An 18646-nucleotide genomic window follows, 5' to 3' on the forward strand; every position below is an offset into this window, starting at 1 on the left:
TCCGGCTGCCTCCTACAGAGAATTTCTGGCCCCTGTGCTACCATCCCGTGATGAGCCAGGAGGGCAGGCGAAACAGATCAGGCAAAGGGTCAGCGGCGGTCACCAGTCACTGGGGGAGTGTCACTGCAAGACAGCACGAGCAACACCCAAACCTCAGACATTCGCCCTGGCTTCTCTGTCCACACATAAGTCATTCAAGAAGTGTCTGGGAAAGCTGCACAGGGCCTGGCTCAGTTCCTTCAACCTCTCCAACTCGGGCCACATGAACCACAGAATCAGCTGTGGGACAACACTGTGGTAGATGTTTGAGTCTCCTACCAACTTTTCTTGATGTCCCCAATCTGTTTTCTCTAGCCCGAGAGATGGACATATAGGATCTGGCCTCTGAGTCTTCAAGGTCCAACAGAGATGGGGTCTGCGGAGAGGCTCAGCCAATAATGCATTTGCCTTGCAAACCTGAGAACCTGAGGCCTCCCCAGACCCCTACAAAAAAAAAAAAAAAGCTGGGCACAGCAAAAACTTGTAATACCAGAGCTGGCAACGTAGGACAGGAAGAGGAGACAGTAAGATGTGAGATCTGGAACTCACTGGTCAGCTGGTGAAGTCTACATGGCGAAGCTGTTGGTGGAAGCCTTCCTAGGGAACAACACCCGAAATTGTCTTCTGACTTCCACACACATCTGTGTACATGTGAACATGCGTGTGGACACATGTATAGACCTAGGGGGAATTTTCTCCAAAGACTTTAGCAGATATACCTGGGCTACTGTTGGCAACCCAGGAATGCTTCAGGGGCCCTAGGACACGCCGGAGAGGCCTGGGAGCAGGGAATGCCCTGGGCTGGGAGCCCTGCTAGCTGGAGTCTTGGTCCAAACTTGGGGCTCTTGGGGAGTTCTTTGCCTTTTGGGGGGAGATTCAAGACAGGGTTTTTCTGCATAACAGCCTTGGCTGTCCTAGAACTCAGCTGTCTGCAGTTTTTCTGAACCTCTCCTGGGACTCTCAGGGGTCCGAATCTCCAGACTAGTAAACTCCATGTCTTACCAGGGTCCATGGCAAATATGGCTGATTTTCCCCAGTTTTGTCATAAAGACAATCTTTGGGGTCCTGTAGTCATAAATCCTGGGGAATGGATTTCTACAGGAACACATGAGTCATTATGGCAGGCCACACTGGGGACAGGCAACAAGGCAAAGAAGGGAACTTGCTCCTGCTTCTCTATGTGATAACCATTTTTCTCCCAGAGGCAGGGACCCTGGGAAAGCAATGTCATGCTCTTTCAGCGCTGGTGCAAAGGGAATTCAGAGTCACCCTGGAACAAGAGTGTAAAGGCTCCCCTGGGAGCCGTCCCTACATGTCTAGGAGAGACAGAACACTCATCTTCTGAGCCCACAGATAAGCCATCTGTCCAAAGCCTGGATTTCAGAGTCAAAACGACAGTTTAATTAACCTAAGAGTCTGAGCCACAGAATCTTCTAGAATGTGACTATGCATAAGCTAAGTATCAACACTGGCATCCGCCTCAACCATGCATAGAGAAGGCACCAAGCAAAGACTTGTGTGGTAGGGGAACAGTGACCTGTGGTGGATGCTGGACCCAGCAGCGCTGGCAAGGGGCCCATTTGCAGGAGCCCCTCAACCTCAGGGAGCCCTTCAATCACAGTGCCCATTTCTCAGCCACGATCAACCTATAGGAAAACCAGCACAGGTGGGCATATAGGGGCAGAGCCCAAAAGTGTGGACTCTCACCCAAAGGGTCACCTCACAGCAAGTCTTCAAGGACACTCTCTAAGAAGGAACATTCCTGAGACAGTTATCCTGCCGTAGATGCCAAGGAAAGCCCAAAGATCCCAAAACATCCATCCTTGGAGGCCTCAGGAAGGCACTGTGAAGAGTCACCCTCGTTGGCTCATTTACACTAAGTGTCCAGCAGGCAGCTATAGGCATCACCCAGGCTCTCAGGGAAATTTTAGCCTAATGGAAGGAGGAGACAGTAAATCCAAAAGAAATAGAATGAACAGGATGATTTCCTAGAGCCAAGGAGCTGGACTGGAACAAAGAGGAACTTGGAGGGAGGTGTCCAGTGGAAGGAGGGGTGGGTGGAATGATCCCTGGGGGAGGCACATTAAAGGGAGGGCTCCAGTGTGTGAGGAGCCAGAATGATGGGTGAAACAGGGACTAGGCGGTTAGGGACATGATAGGAACAAGCAGGGGACAGTCCGAGATCCTCAGGGAAATGGCCACGAGAGGAGAGCTTAGCCCTGCCCCTTGCTCTGGTATCCAGAGTGATGCTCAGATCTCTCCCTTCAGATCTTGTTCCTGCTGCAAAGTCTTCAGCACGAGGTTTGGAGGCTGAACCAACAATTGAGGGACTGGACCTTCCCCTGTCAGCCCCCAGGACTATAGACTAAAAAACATATTTTCTGTGTAAGTATCCAGCACGGGTATTTAGTTATAGTAACAGAAAACAAAACTCAACAGAAGAGCGGCGTTTTCCAGGCATTCCCAAGACTCAAAGACAGCATTGGAAACACTGAAAGCCGCTGGGCAGCCAAGCCAAATGAGAAATAGACACAGTTGCACAATGTTGCCATCCGCTTTCAGGGTTTCTCTTGCTTTTCAGCCCAGGTTGACCTCTAGTCTCAGCCTCCCAAGTACTGAAATACAGATAAGAAACCTGGCTCACAGTCTTTGGTTTTTTCTTACATTAGTAGCAGATTTCTTCCATCAATTCCTCAAAAAGACATAAAAAAAGACCTTTTTTGAAAAGTTACATTTAAAAACTGTCTTAAGTGAACCAGACACAATGGCATACACCTATAGTACTAGCACCAAAGAGGCAGAAAATAGGAGTGTCATGAGTTTAAGGCAAGCCTGGCTATTTAGTGAGACCCTATCTCTAAAATGAACAAAACTTAGGCACAGAGATGCATGGCTGTAATTATAGCGCTCAGGAAGCAGAGGCAGGAGGATTGTCCCAAGTTTGTGGCCAGTTGGTATACATAGACCAGCCAAAGCTATATAGTGAGAACTTCTTTGAAAAAAAAAAACACAATTCATGGCTCAGTGGTTAAGAGTACTTGCTGCTCTTCCAGGGGACCAGAGTTTGGTTCCCAGAACTCACACTGGGGGGCTCACAACCACCTGTAACTCCAACTACAGGTAACCTGAAGTCTCTGACCTGGATCCAAGGACATTACACTCATGTATACACACTCACCCCCTCAAATACACAAATACACACACACACACACACACACACACAGTAATAATAAAGCTGGCTGCAGTGGCTCACACCTTTAATCCTATCACTTGGGAGACAATGGTAGGTGAATGTCTTAAGTTTGAGGCCAGCTTAGATCACATAGAGAGCCCCATCTCAAAATAAGATAAAAGTAATAATCTTTTTTTTTTTTAAATCAATCATCAAACCGGGCGATGGTGGCGCACGCCTTTAATCCCAGCACTCGGGAGGCAGAGGCAGGCGGACCTGGTCTACAGAGCTAATTCCAGGACAGGCTCCAAAGCCACAGAGAAACCCTGTCTCGAAAAACCAAAAAAAAAAAAATCATCATTTCTGATGTCATAAGAGTTTGTTTGTTTGAGACAGACTCACAAGGTAGCCTAGAACTCACTCTGTAGCCAAGAATGACCTTGAACTTCTGACCACCCCCCTGCCTCCCAAGTGCTGGGCTGACAAACGCGCCCACCACACCTCGTTTATGCTGTCTGTGGACTAAAGGAGGTTTTTGTGCATCCCATCCTGGTCAGGTACTCTGCCAACTGAGCTACATCACAGCAGCCCGGCTACCTTAGTTTAATCCACAATCTCATTTTGCCTCTTATTTTAAAACAACCGTGTGGTACCATCTGGTTTCCTTTTTCCGACTGTCTGGGTCCCTGCTAAGGACTTAGCTGCGTAGGACCATCCAGGGCTGCCAGGTTACATGTAAGAGCTCTGTGCCAGCTACTAATACCTTGCAGATATGACTTAAGAAGACAACTTATGTTGGCTCACAGTTCTAGGGGGTCTCAGTCCATCACTGCTCGGTAGGCACGGTGGAGCCGCTAGTTCATGACTGCAGGAGCCTGTGGCAGAGGCTGTCCACATCATGGCAGACCAAGAAACAAAGAGCACAGCAAAACCTGGGGCAGGTCCTACTCTCATTCCGAGTGACCTGTTTCTGCTAGCCGTGCCTTACTTCTGAAAGCATCCACAGTGTTCCAGAAGGGGGCCATCAGTGAGGGACACACCACTGAAACATGATGCTGAGTGTGACTTCTCAGAGCCACACCACCGCAAGTCACTAACCCCACTTGAACACTGATAGGGTTCCCTGTGCAGAGGGCTTCACGAACCAGCGATTAGTGTCAGGATGTGATGGTCGTGGCCTTGCGAGACCAGAGAGAGGATTTGTAAGACCCTGCCTGGCCACTCGGTAAAAGCCATGCAGCCATGTTTCCATCATCCTGTGTCAAGAGCCTGGGTCATTCAACATATATATATATATATATATATATATATATATATATATATATATATATATATATTTATGTATTTGAGTGACCTGTCTTCATGCACACCAGCAGAGGGAATTAGATCTCATTACAGATGATTGTGAGCCCCCATGAGGTTGCTAGGAATTGAACCCAGGACCTCTGGAAGAACAGTCAGTGCTCTTAACCACTGAACCATCTCTCCAGCCCCAACTTTTTTTTTCTAATCTCCCACCAATTTCTATCAACTCCCTTCCTCCCTGCCAGCCCTTTTCCCTGACTCACGACCTTTGGTTTTGTTTTCTGCTCCATTTAATTTAACTAGGACAATACTACTCATTGGAACCTGGTAGTCTCTAGTGAACACACAGCTGGAGGCAACGACTCCCCCTTCCCCTGGATCTACCAGTAGCAAATAGTTCACAGTGATAGGTAGAGCCCCTAAGCCTCTCCTCCAGCCACGCCTGACTAGACAGCCTCATTCCTGTGGGTAACCACAACCGCTGTAAGAGTTCATACTGTGATGGCCGCATGGTTCCCAGAAGATGTGTAACTCTAGATTCAGGAAATCCAGCGCCCTCTTCTGCCCCCCAGGTCCACTGCAAGCACATGGTGCACATACATACATGCAGGCAAACAGTCATGTAGGGATAAGTCCCACCCCTAAGGGGGCGTGTTTGCCTCGGGCTAATGATTGCCTATAAATTTGGCGTGCTTCCAGCCACTGCTTCTGCTTTCCTGGTCTCCGCGGGAACAGTGGTTCTGTAAATCTATTTCTCCATTAAAGCTGTATATATAATTTTACGATCTGTCTGCATTCGTTTACGCCGTTACATTTTGGATCATTCCTTTTTTTTTTGTTTAAACAGAAAAAGGGGAAATGATAGAGGAAGGTCATTGGTTAAGTAATAAAGAAACTGCTTGGCCTCATAGGTTAAAACATAGGTGGGAGGAGTAAACAGAACAGAATGCTGGGAGGAAGAGGAAGTGAGCTCAGACTCAACAGCTCTCCTCTCGGGGGCAGACGCCTCAGAGAGACACCATGCTCCCCTCTCCCGGGAAGATACGATAGCTCTGCTCTTTGAGGCACACGCAATGAAGCTCCAATCCAGGATGGACGTAGGCTAGAATCTTCCCGGTAAGTGCACCTTGGGATGCTACACACCTTATTAGAAATGGGCTAGTCCAGGTGCAAGAATTAGCCTAGAAGAGGCTAGATAGAAATGGGCCAAGCAGTGATTAAAAGAATACAGTGTCCGTGTAATTATTTCGGGGTATAAGCTAGCCAGGCGGCCGGGGTGCTGGGGACGCAGCCCTGCCACTCCTATTTACAACAGAACAGTCATACGCATAAAGTAAAAATAATTTTTTTTGTTATTTTTGTTTTTTTGAGACAAGGTTTCTCTGTGTAGCCATTGCTGTCCTGGAACTCACTCTGTAGACCAGGCTGGCCTCGAACTTACAGAGATCCACCTGCCTCTGCCTCCCAAGTACTAGGGTTAAAGGTGTGTACCACTAAAATTATTACCAAAGGTATTTCCTGAGCCATGGAGATGAAGGATAAAGGTATTTGCTGTACAAGGTTAGTCGCCTGAGTTCACTCCTCTCAACCCACATAAAGATAAAATAAAGGGGGTTGGAGAAATGGCTCAGAGGTTAAGAGCACTGACTGTTCTTCCAGAGGTCCTGAGTTCATTTCCCAGCAACCACATGGTGGCTCAGAACCATCTAGAATGAGATCTAATGTCCTCTTCTGATTTGCAGGCAGACATGCAGGTAGAATACTTTATATATAATTAATAAAATGAAAAATTATCCTCTGACCTCCCTCTGTACACACACTACCAAGGCATTTTGGAAACTAAGTTTTGTTTCTGCTTACTTCCAACTTCAAAATTTTGCTTAATATTTTAATTTTGAAAGAGCTCTACAACCAACAAAGAGGTTTCACAAACAACACGGAAAATACCTAGAGATGATGAGGTAGAGGCTGGGGGAAGCTTCAATGACACTGGCCCCGCCTGATCTAAAGGACAGCAGTGGATCAGCCAGAATGTTCTCTGCGCACAAAGACTAATCATGTACCCAAAGAGACTACAAGGAATCCCCAGACTTCCCCATCACTGAGCTCAGTACCCACACCCAGCTGCCTATTGACTGGATGGGGATGTCTTAGTTACTCTTCTGGCGATGCGGCAAGACACCACAACCAAGGCGAGTTACAGGAGAGCTTATTTGGAGCTGACGGTTTCAGGGGGTCCGTGACCATGCTGGTGGGGAGCACGGCAGCAGGCACACTGCTGGAGAAGTGGGGGGCACTCGTCTTCAAGCACAACCATGAGGCAGAGACACTGGGAATGGCCTGAAACTCCACCCCTGCTCCCAGTGACACATTCCTCCAGCGAGGCCACATCTCCTAATCCTTCCCCAACCGGTCCACACACTGGGGACCAAGCATTCAAACATGCAACGTTCTTCTTCCAAGTCAACTCGAAAGAGAATCCTTCCTTGATCTTGTGACCACCCAAGACTCTGTAGACACAGAAGCCCCTACTTGATCCTGTTACCCAGCTACACTCCCAGTCTATCCGTCAGTCCGTCCATCCGTCGTCTGTCTGTCCCCCCTCTCCCCCACTTCTCTTCCTTTGAGAATGCTTGTCTTAGGGACAAGTCAGAGAGGGTCAAGTTTTCTTCAACATTCTTATCTGTAACAGTATCTCTTCCATACTCTATAAACCACTCCCTTCCCCCAACTTACCTTTCCGGGACAGGCCAGTAAGGACGACCAGCCAAGGCCCTTCTGCCTGGGAGATTAAAAGTGCTTTGCCATCAGTGAACTTCATCCCACTTTTACTGGCTGCTCAGCTCCTCATATGTCTGAAAAGAATGAGAGGATGAAGAACATTTAAAACACAGAATTTCCGAAACCAGTACATTCTGGTAGGGGATATATCTCAGGGCAGTGGACACGGCTCAGCCAGAGTGCTTGGCTAACATGCAAAAGTCCCCAGCACTGCAGGGAGCCATTCCATCTCGGTTTCCCGTCTCCTAAGCCAATCTCACTTGGCTGGGTCTTTCTTGCTCACTACCTGGGTCAATGCCACCCCAGCTCCCTTCGGTGGCACAGAATCATTTCCAGGCCTGAAGCAGGAGTGTACACACAGGTAACTCCCCTGTCTTTCAGAGCTGTTTGTTGGTTTGTTTTTGTTTTTGAAAGCAAAGTTAATAGATCTGAGCCATGTTTGAGTTTGAATTTCATCTCATGGCTGAAAAAAAAGTAGGTTTCTGAACTTTAGACCTTGACCCCCCATGAGGATCTGTTTTCAAAGTCAGGTCTAAAGGAAAAGTTATCCCTGTTGGGCTAGAGGCTAAAAAGGGGGGCTGTGAGAAGAGGGGAGCACTCCTACTAAGAACCTGGTCCCTAAGAGGGGGATAACTTACGCCCTGGTCCCGAGCATCTGTGCAGCGGGGCTCCCTGAGCCTCCATCCCATTAGGCAGAGTGGCACAAAACAAACTCAGAAACTACTGGCTTCTCCATAAGACAAAAGCAAAGCCCTCAGAAGTCCACTAGAAACAGTGTGCTCTATAGACACACATTTCCCAGGGTCCGAGCTGAAGTCCTCTAGCGTGCCAACACAACCCGTGCTCAGCAACGCTGCTGTGAGCCTGGGCAGGTGGGTGTGGATACCCCAGTTCAGCATCCAGGGAGGACCACTGGGCTTTCCAAGAAACTCTGAGCAGAGCCACCCGAGGCTTTAGCCAAAGACTAGAAGAAGAAATAGCTTACATGCTGACCCCCGAAAATAGCAAACAGTAGTAAGACAGACCCAAGGAAACCTGAAGTAAGTGTGGAAAGAAGGCGCTTTGAAAAACGGGCAAGACAAAGCAGAAAGCATGACGGAGCTCAGAGGATTGCATCCTCAGGAATTCCGGACGGGAGATAAGGAGCCAGGAAAAAATGCACTGGGGGTTCCTAGGAATGAGTTAAGTCCCACGGTGGAAGGAGGACAGGACCTCCAGGTCTGGGTATGACTTCTGTCAGCCCCTCTTGTTTCAAGGGCAAAGTTAGGGAGGGACCAAGCTTGCTGACTGCTGGGCTGGGAATCGGGGACAGGGGGAGGGGGGACGGGGGAGCGTGCACCGAACTGCTTTGGTTCCTGAGAAGTAAACAGCTCTGCTCGCCCTAAGCAAGCGCGTCCTTGTCCTGGGATCCCAAGCCGGCTAAGGGTCCGGCTTGTCCCGTCAAGGGCGACTGAAGACACACCCAGGATTCCATCCTCAGAGAGTCACAAAAAGGCGCAACTCAGCACTCTCCCCACCACCACCACACACACACACAGACCAGGGAATCCTAGGCAGGCGCTGTATGGGTCGGCCTCTCCAGTGGGGTGCTGTTGCCTCCACGCTCCTGCCTCTCCTAAGCCCCTCCACCCTGGACTCCTGATGACCTCTTACCCTGCCCACCCAAACCCAGGCCAACAAAGCCCAGTGCTGGGCGGGGCAGAGCATCTGGCCAGTGGTGGTGGGGGAAGTACAGGGACCCCACAGATGCCCGCATAGGTGGGTTTCGTACCCGGTGTCGGTGGCAGGGGCGGGCTCCGTCTCCCTGGAGACAGTTGCCCAGGGGATACGGCGGGAGGGTCCCGGAGTGACCGGAGGGCGCCAGCCTCCTGGCCCGTGTGCAGCCCGCAGGGGTGGCGGAGAACGAGCGAGCCGGGCTTCAGCGGAGGGGCGCGGCCCGGGGCGGGGCTGAACAACGAGCTGGAGAGGGCGACGGGCGGGGCGGGGCGCGGTCGGAGGCGGAACATCCCGGAGATGGGGCGGGACCAGAGCCCGTTGTGCCACTGTGCAGTTAGCAAGCATTAATACCCCAGGTCTGGGGAGGAGAAATAGCCACCGGGTGCGGTGAAGTGGAGACTCCTTGGCTACTCTTGCAGGAGGTAAGGGGCTAAAGCAGGGGTCTTCAGGGTTCTCCCCATCTCCCCATCACAGAGCCCCAGAACAACAGAGTGATCCCGGATGGCAAGCATAGGCAATCCTAGCTAGGGTCTTTTACAATTAACGGATAGACGGCGCTGTTTATAAAGTGAGATCCACCCAGCCTCTTTCTGTCTTAGTTTGTTTTCTATTGCTGTGATAAAACAGCGTGACAAAAACAACTTGGGGAGGAAAGGGTTTATTTGGCTTACATATCCCTAGTCACAGTCTACTGAGAGAAACCGAAGCAGGAACTGAAGCAGAAGCCATGGAGGAATGCTACTTATAGGCTTACTCCCTATGTCTTGTTCAACCTGCTTTCTAAGGATCACTGGGAACCACCTACCCAAGTGTGGCACTGCCCCCAGTGAGCTGGGCCCCATCAACCATTAGTCAAGAAAATACCTCCCTCCCCTTACCTACTATGTAGGAGGTGTTTTCTCAATTGATGTCCCTCTACCCAGATAACTCTGGGTTATGTCAAGTTGGCAAAACAAAACAACCACCACAAAACCCCCCAACCACCAGGACTCTGCCCCCTTGGTTCTGAGGGCATCCCCGGGAAGGGCAGAACATTCAGACCTGTGTCAGCCCTGGAGTTGCTGGGCCCCCAGGATTCCGTGAGTCTGGACTCTGGTTGTGTCTGTCAGTGCGAAATCCCACAACACATGGAATTAGAAACAAGTGATTTATCCAAGACTTCCGCTCCACATCTGAGTTCCTTACAACAGCTACGCCGTCCTAGGGCTGGGGTTCCTTCTAGGAACCTATATGGTAGGTCTACTGTTCTCCCTGGGACAGTAAATGAGGAAACCCAGGGTACCCTCCCGTGCACACACCATCCTCACAGCCTTTCTGTTGTGCTTTTAGTGCAGGGATTTTGCATTTAGAGCCGTGGGTGTGCTGAGCCAGCAGTAGTATCATTCCTTATGTCTCACTGTGTAGCCCCGGCTGCCCTGGGACTCATTAGGCTAACCTCGAACTCACAAAAATCTGCTTTCACTGCCTCCCAAGTTTTGAGACAGATTCACTAAATCACCCAGACTGGCTTGAACTCTCCAGCCTCAGTTTCCTCAGCAGCTACAGGCCCAGTTCACACAGCAGAAGTAGCATGGAACCTGTTTGGTTTTGCACTAGACCCATGAACTTCTTGTTTTACCCTGTCTTCTTATGTTCTGAGACTTCATCCTTTGTGGAAAGTGGAGCTCAGAGGAGAAAGGGGTTCCAGGCCCACAACTGCCCCAGATGAGGCCAGGCTCATCACCGGTTGTCACTGTGAGTCCTAGGAATGGCTGGGCAGTGGTGGCACACACCTTTAATCCCAATACTCTGGAGGCAGAGGCAGGTGGATCTCTGTGAGTTCAAGGCCAACCTGGTCTAAGTTCCAAGACAGCCAAGGCTACCTAGGAAAACCCTGTTTCAAAGAAACAAACAGAGTCCTAGAAAGGTCCCTGAGTTTGTGAAGAATTAAAAGCCAAAAGTTGGGCCAGAAGTTCCCAGGGACTGCGGAGCCCAGCATGGGAGGACTAGGCTGCTGAGATGGCCAGGATGTGGGAGGTCCCCAGGCAAGACTTAAAAAGCCCAGGCCAGAAGCTTCCCACGGCCCCAGCATCCCTGCCTAGGCCTTGGTGCAGGAACACCCAAGGAGGAGAGCTAGAGATGGCAGGATGTAATTCATTCCCAGCACCATTTCTGGATGTCCCATACATCTTAGCTTCCATGTCTAGATGTCTTAAAGACAACACCACTAGCTGGGCATGATTGTGCTTTAATCCTAGCACTCAGGAGGCAGAGGCAGGCAGATCTCTGAGAGTTCAAGACCAGCCGAGTCTATAAAGGGAGTTCCAGGTCAGTCAGGGCTATAGAATGAGACCCTGTCTCAAAACAACAAGATAAAAGCAAGATATCTCCCCAGGTACTATTAATGTAATGTTTTCCCCAAGGACGCAAGGAGCAAGTGTCGCTCACAAGCTGATCTCTGCTGCAGAGGGAACCAGGGCCACTGGGTGGTCAGCCTGAGGATAGTATGGGGACCGCCCCAGGGTCCTGCCCCTTGGAGCCCTCTAGGCTTGTAAGTGAGTCTGGGAGTAGAGCCATCCTCGGTGAGCAACCTGGAGATCCTGAGCCCACCTAAATTCTCCAAGGCTCAGTGAAGCCTGGGTCTCCTAGGCTACACAGACCCCAGAGTCCAAAAAAAGTCATGGCTCTCTCTTGAACAAGGAGATGGAGAGGGGAGGAATTCAGACAGCAGCCTGGGTGCAGAGGAGAGAGAACTCTCACAGGTTAGCAAGTCCCACAGTTAATGAGTGTCAGCCACCAACGAGATTTTTCAAAGCAGAAAAACTCCAAGGTCATCTACCCACTTCTCCATGTGTGGGGGCTCCCCTCGCCCCACGGGAGCCATGCATGGTGCTACCCTTCCCCCCAATTTCACTTTTTTATGATAGCATAGGATTGAGTGAATTCTAGACTCAAAGACAGGTCCCCATTAACAATGAACCCCAGTGCCCAGCTTGGGGTACAAAGTGAACAGTCAGGTACTAATTTCTCTTGGAGTCCAGGTAGAAGAAACAGGATTTCTTTGAAATGGCAAAATCCACAAAATGGTGACATGTCTGTATCTTAAAAATATGCCAGAACTGTACTGGCAAATATGGAAAAGAGATAGAAATCATTGAAACATTGGGAAGTCCAGAGAAATGGCCCAATGGGTAGAGATTTTAGCCATGCAGGCCTGACAACCTGGTTTGCCCCAGAACCCTTGTAAAAGTAGAAGGAGAAAGAACACAAAGCGGTTCCCCGTCCTCCACACATGCACAATGGCATGTGTCCCACCCCAAACAGTAATAATACCAGAAAGTTTTAAAAACTATTTGGAGAGAAGCCAGGCTTGGAGGTGCATGCCTGTAAAACTTGAAAGACGAGAAAGATGCCCATTGTTGACCTCTGACCTCCACGCGCACCCCACACACACACACAGATACACACTTAGGAGTTTCACTACTGTCAAAACTCAAGAGTAAATAGAGAAATTAAATTTCCACCCCTGTTTGCAGGTGCCAAAAGGAGCCAATTCTCTGTTAAGTACTCTAGCCTAAGAACAGGAAACCAAATACTCCCACTCACAGGAGCCCTTGTTCCACTCAAGACGTGTATTTGCTGCCATCACCCCTCCCTCCTGTCCTGACACTTCCAGGTCACTCCACTGTGTTGCAATCCCACCTCGTTCAGCTGCCTGCCTACCCCAATGACTTCCCTTCGGGAACCCCGCTTGCGCCTTCCTTCTCCAAGTGGCACCAGCATTCCTAGCTTTGCCAACCTGGTACGGTCCAGGGTCATCCGAGAAGGGAATAGGTATGTGTATGATGGATTGTCTAGATCCCCAGCCCACTCTGGCTGGCACCATTCCCTGGGCAGATGGCCCTTGGCTACATAAGAACACCAGCTAAGCACAAGCTTGTCCCATGGTTCCCTTGAGTGCCTGCCTTGACTTCTCCCAGTGATGGACTATTGGATATCCTTGGTTGTCAACTTGACTCCTATGGACCCAAAGCCCCAAGATGGAATGCACACCTGTGGGGGATTTATTTTCTTATTTGAAGCAGGAAGAGTCAACTTCCAGTCTGGATCTCTGAGTTAGGAAGACACGCCTTGAATCCAGCTCTGAGGTGGGAAGAGACATCTTTAGTCTGGGCCACACCAGCTGCTGGCAGCCTATATAAGGACACGGAAGAAGGAAGGCGTTTGCTCTTTGCCTGTGGCCCTCACCTTGCTAGCACATCCATGACTGGAATTAGAGTCAATCGACATCTTCGGGATTCCGGCCTGTACTGAAGCCTTGCGGACTGAGCAACTACCAGATGCTTGGACTTTCCGTTCACGGCCAGCCCTTGCTGGATTAGCTGGACTGCCGCCTGTAAGTCATTTTCATAATTTCCCTTTATGTATAGAGAGATTTGTTCTACAAATTCTGTTAATCTAAAGAACCATGACTAACACACCTCCTAATAATGCCACTCCCTGGTGACCAAGCACCCACATCTATGAGCCTATGGGGCCGTTCTTATTCGAACCACCGCATGGGTCATGGTGTTTCTCACAGTCACAGAACAAAAAGTAAAATGGAGACTAAAGTCGGGGTGGGGGGTCAGATACAACTAACAATAAAACACATTACATGCGGATGTTAAATTCTAATTGGAAAATAGGAGGGCAATGCAGGATTATCCCCTGAAAGGGATAAGATTCCATATTTATTTACATAGTCCACTATTGCTTTGTCCCCTTGGTATACTGTTCTGTTTTGATCAGAAACAGGGTCATTGCTGCACTGTCCAGGCTGGCTTCTAGCTTCTCAGTGCCTGTGGTCCTGCTGCAGCAGCTCCCTAGGTAGCTGGGACTAGAGAGATACATGCCTGTCCTTCTGCTGGTCTGTTCTTTTGATACTTTTCTGGGGAGCCTAATTACAAGAGCCCTCTCTCTCTCCTGCCGTCTTTACATGTTTTCATTAATCTTTCAATTCTCATCCTCCAGTTAATGAAAAAAGTCACTCAACTGTAGTTAAAAAGCCAAGTTAATTAGGACCTGAAGCTTCCATCTCCTCTGTGGTCAATTCCCTAAACTCTGACTACATGTCTAGCTTAGCAGAAGCTCCCAGAGTTTGTGACTTAGGGCATGGAAAAGGGTGGGTAGGCCGAAGAAAGCCATGCTTGATTTGGTGTTGTTCATTCTTTCATGTGCCTACCAAAAATGCATGAGTGTTTCCAAGAACAAAGTTCTGGAACATTCTTGGCTTTGGAGAGGCCTGCTAACGACCCACTGCCTGGTCTATGGCAGGAAAACCAGCACACACAGGGGTGACCTTGACTCAGAAGCAAGGATCAGTCAGACAGATAGCACACACTGGCAGCGTCTAAGTACTCACAGATCAGTATCTGTCAGTTTCTGGGAGTCTCGGGTTCCCGGCGAGGGCCTGTGAACCTGAGTCCTTTGTGTTGTCTGTGAATGGAAAGAAATGCTCTGTTTGTGGAAAAGACCCACTGTGAATACTTCCTGAGGGAGAAGATAGAATAATGGTCCAGATAGGATGCTGAGTTCCTCATGAAAGGTTCCGGCGCCGGGTGGGTTTCTGGACCTGATTTTCTAGAATTACCTTATAGATGTGTTGTGGGGACTAAGTGAGAAGATATGTTTAAGACAATGAACCTGGCAGCATTTGCTAAACACAGCCACAAAGCTGTCCTTAGCGAGCAGGCAAGTTTCCCAAGCCACAAAGTAATGGCAGTAAGTTGGCCTGCGTTAAATGCCAGATACCAGACACAGAGGCCCTGGGGTATAAAGCCAGGTCACTAGCCTGGTGGTATAATCTAAATACCTTCTCTTTCCTCCCTCTTCCCTCTCACACACAGTGGCTCATAACTGCCTGTAACCCTAGTTTCAGGGGATCTAATGCCCTCTTCTGGCCTGTGTGGGCATCTGCACACACATGGTGCACAGATACACACTCAGGTATACACACATGCACATAAAATAAATAAATCAAAACTATAATAAATAATCAAAACATAAAACTCAACCGCCAAAGCTTCAGCAAGGTCCAAAGTGCTAGTTTGAAAGCATGATATATGTCCATTTTAGTGAGATGTTAGCCTCCCCTCCAGACAGTCTTATGTGGATCACCCAAGGGAAGCCGATGGCTCTCTCGGCCTCTGTTGGATGGCGTAACCCACTTCAAGGTGGACTGAGTTTGAAGGGGCGAACAGACCGTCTCACGCACTCTACACCCAGCCGACTTGGGAGGTGTGATGAGTTTACCCTCACACCAAGCAGCCGATGATCACTGTCTAGTTCAACTACGACAATGTCTAGCTGGAGATGACACACGAGACCCGCTGCTCCACTTCCAGGGACATTTGCAGTACCCCGGCTTGCTTTACTCATGCCGTAAAGGGGGTTCCCATGACCCTTCCTCACTTGAAGCCCTCCTAGAGTGGCTTCAGCGCTCGGGGAAATGACAACCTGTGTTCCTCAGCGTATGGCAGGCAACACTGCTGAGGTCTCTGAGGAGTGCTTGCTGCAGCAAGGACAGAGGTGAGAGGGACGTGGACTGTCACACCTGGGCTGGGTGCCACCCTCCAGGACTCTGTCCATATGCAGCTGTTTGAAGCAAACACTGAACTTTAGGGTTTTAGTTTTTTGTTTATGTTCTTTTGGGTTTTCAACATAGGGTCTTACTACCTATCATCGGTTAGCCTGGAACTTGCATTTTGAAATGCTTTTGTTTAAGAGCTGACTAAGGACAGGAGGAAAAGCCTGGCTAGCCTGCCTCATTTCCTACCTGTGTGCCTCTTTTACTCTGGCTGAAGACAGAGAAATGTAAAGCTGCAGCCACCTTGGATTCCAGGAGGAGCAAAAGCTCACAGACAGATCCCCTCGTACCCTGCCTACTCCCCTGATGAGGGCAGTCACCCGTGAGAGAGACACTGGAGGGGCAGTCATCACCTGAGAGCCATCTTGTCCCCTCAAGCCATAAAGACTTTTCGGACCATCTTGCAGGACAGGAGCTGAGGCAACATGGGCCACAACTTCTTACAATGCACACTGTCTCTTCAGGCAACCCTTCCCGTTTAAACAATGCACATTGGTGCCTTAAAGAGAAACTTGGGGTCCCAGAACCCCTTAGTCTATTCCTTTCCCCAGGGTGGCCACATTGAACGCATCTCATCATTCCTTTTTAATCTGTGTAACGGGGCTGGGTGGCTTCTCCTAGTTGGCTGAGGCAGCCACAGCCCAGGCTTTGTAAAAACTCTGGTTCCACTTAGCCTTTCCAGTGACTAGCCTCACTTCTGAATCTACTGACGGAGCAGCTATCAATCAACTCATTAGATGCAAAAAGACATTATTCATTAGCAGGTTTCCAGGATTTGTTTTAGAAGTTGTGTAACAATACATAAGGAGGGGGGAAATCAAACACACACTTCATAATATTATAGCAACCCAGGGCTGCAGGAGGAACCACCAACTTCCATACCCCCTGGGAAGACCTGTTGACCAACATTATCACTGATAACCAAAATGAAAAGCAACGTCCAAACTGGCTCTTTGGCTTAGAAATGCGAATAAAATCCACAGACATCTGGAGACATACGTGATACCTGTAAGGAACGACCATGCTGGCAGGAGGAGGTGCGTTTGCAAAAACAGGTTCAAGGCCACATATGCCCACATCCTCAGCTCCCTGACTGTAAACAGGGATCAGTCACCCAGGTTTCAAGACAGAAGGGGAGACAGAGTGCCAAGCTGGTCCCCAGTGGGTGCACAGGTAGCATGGTAGCCCCTTCCAGAGAAAGCCGGGTATTGCCAAGGGCATCTCATGGGCCATTCTCTGTGTGAGAATCACACTTTATATAATATAGTCTCCACCTGGGAATCAAGCCTACATTTTTGGGGGCAGAGGTTGAGACAGGGTTTCTCTGTAGCTTTGGAAACTGTACTAGAACTCACTCTGTAGACCAGGCTGGCCTCGAACTCACAGAGATCCATCTTCCCAAGTGCTGGGATTAAAGGCATGCACCACCACCGCCTGGCCTATTTTGTAAACTTCCATCTACATTTGTACGTTTCCACGTTTTTATAAGTAATCTGCATTAAAATCTGTATAATAAAAATATATACCGCAATGTACCAATGGCACTGATGACTTTATAATTATAAATGTATAAATATTACATACATACATAGCATCTAAATGTCCAATATAGAAGATTTTAGTCTGTAACTCTTAAACAATGTGGCTACTTCAACTTCTACATCCCTGCAGTATTTAGTATCTTTTAAAATTGCAAATTCTCAAGGCAGGCTTGGTGTTGTGAGTTTGAGGCTAAACTGACCACAGGGAGAGTTCCAGGCCAACTGAGGCTACATAATGAGACCTCTTCTCAATCTCCCCCAACCCCTCCCCAAATTCTCAATTTCTCTCTCTTTTTGTATGTGTGTGTGTGTATGTGTGTATGATATATGTATGGGATGTGTATGGGGCATGTATGGGATGTGGGGGAATTGTGTGGTGGCTATATGCGGTGTGGTGTGGTGTGTGTTTGTGGGGGGGTATAGTGTGTGTGTGTGCGTGTGTGTGTGTGTGTTGGACCTAGGTCCCGCTCTCAGGGGCCTCGGTTACTTGATGGTTCCTCTCACACTTAGAGTGAACCTTGAGGCCCACTCTCCACACTCTGACCCCCTCCTTCCTCAGTCTCCTGAGGGCCCATGTCTCACGCAACTCTGCACCCACTGAGACAAAGGAAGAAAAGTCTTGGGGACACACCCTGCACACCCCATTCCATAATTTATCATGTATGCCTGTGTCTCCCTGGCAAGGATTATGTGTGTTCGTCCTTGCCCTGAACATGTCTTGAAGCCATTTCTGCCCTAGAACTTGTAAAAGTCAGCTCGGTCTCTCACTCCTTCCCAAGTATTAGATGTGCCATGGTGGGCCACCTCATCTCCAGGGCCTGATACGTCAAGCTGCTCACAACCACGTGTCATTCCAGTTTCAGGGGTTACAATGCCCCCTGTCCTCCTCCAGTGCCCAGCACATGCATCATGCAGACAAACTCATGTGGACACACATAAATAAAAATAAATAAGGCACATGCCTTTAATCCCAGCACTTAGGAGGCAGAGGCAGGCAACTCTCTATGAGTTCGAAGCCAGCCTGGTTTATAGATCGAGTTCTAGTACAGTCAGGACTATGCAGAAAAACCTGGTCTTGAAAACAAACCTAATAATAATAATAATAAAGTAAATAAATAAAATAAACATTTTTTAAAGATGCACATTTCTCAGGCTGAGGAGATGGCTCAGCAGGTGAAGTGCTTGCCTCACGAGTGTAAAGACCAGAGTTGGGACCTAGAACCCCTGTAAACGATGGGTTGGCATTGCAGGCTACCTTGTAATTCCAGTGGCCAAAAGGTGAATTCTGGGGATCCCCAGAGCAAGCTTGCTGGCTAGACTGCCTGATGGACCAGCTCTGGGTTCAGCTGAGAGAAGCTACTTCAAGGAGCCAGGTGGAGACGGGTCTCCACAGGCACACGCTTCCCCATCCCCGTACATGAGAACTCGTGTATCTACGCGTGCACACGCACCACACACATGCACAAGAGGGGAACAAACTATAGA

At 49.1% G+C, this 18646-nt stretch overlaps 1 protein-coding gene across 4 annotated transcripts in view; it reads right to left on the bottom strand.

Annotated features, from left to right (window-relative positions):
* Positions 1 to 18646, bottom strand: part of Pik3cd (phosphatidylinositol-4,5-bisphosphate 3-kinase catalytic subunit delta) — a 42951-nt gene that overhangs the window by 17605 nt on the left and 6700 nt on the right. For 2 of the 4 annotated variants that reach the window (XM_075946231.1, XM_075946228.1), the window contains exons 1-2: positions 9069 to 9228; positions 7253 to 7371 (exon numbers count right to left, since the gene is read on the bottom strand). The gene's annotated coding sequence lies outside the window, so the exon portion shown is untranslated. Of the gene's footprint in view, positions 1 to 7252; positions 7372 to 9068; positions 9229 to 18646 lie in introns of those variants that run through there. The other 2 variants (XM_075946230.1, XM_075946227.1) reach the window with 1 other exon arrangement.

Source organism: Microtus pennsylvanicus, chromosome 13 (assembly GCF_037038515.1).
Source record: "Microtus pennsylvanicus isolate mMicPen1 chromosome 13, mMicPen1.hap1, whole genome shotgun sequence".
NCBI classification, from domain to species: Eukaryota; Metazoa; Chordata; class Mammalia; order Rodentia; family Cricetidae; genus Microtus; species Microtus pennsylvanicus.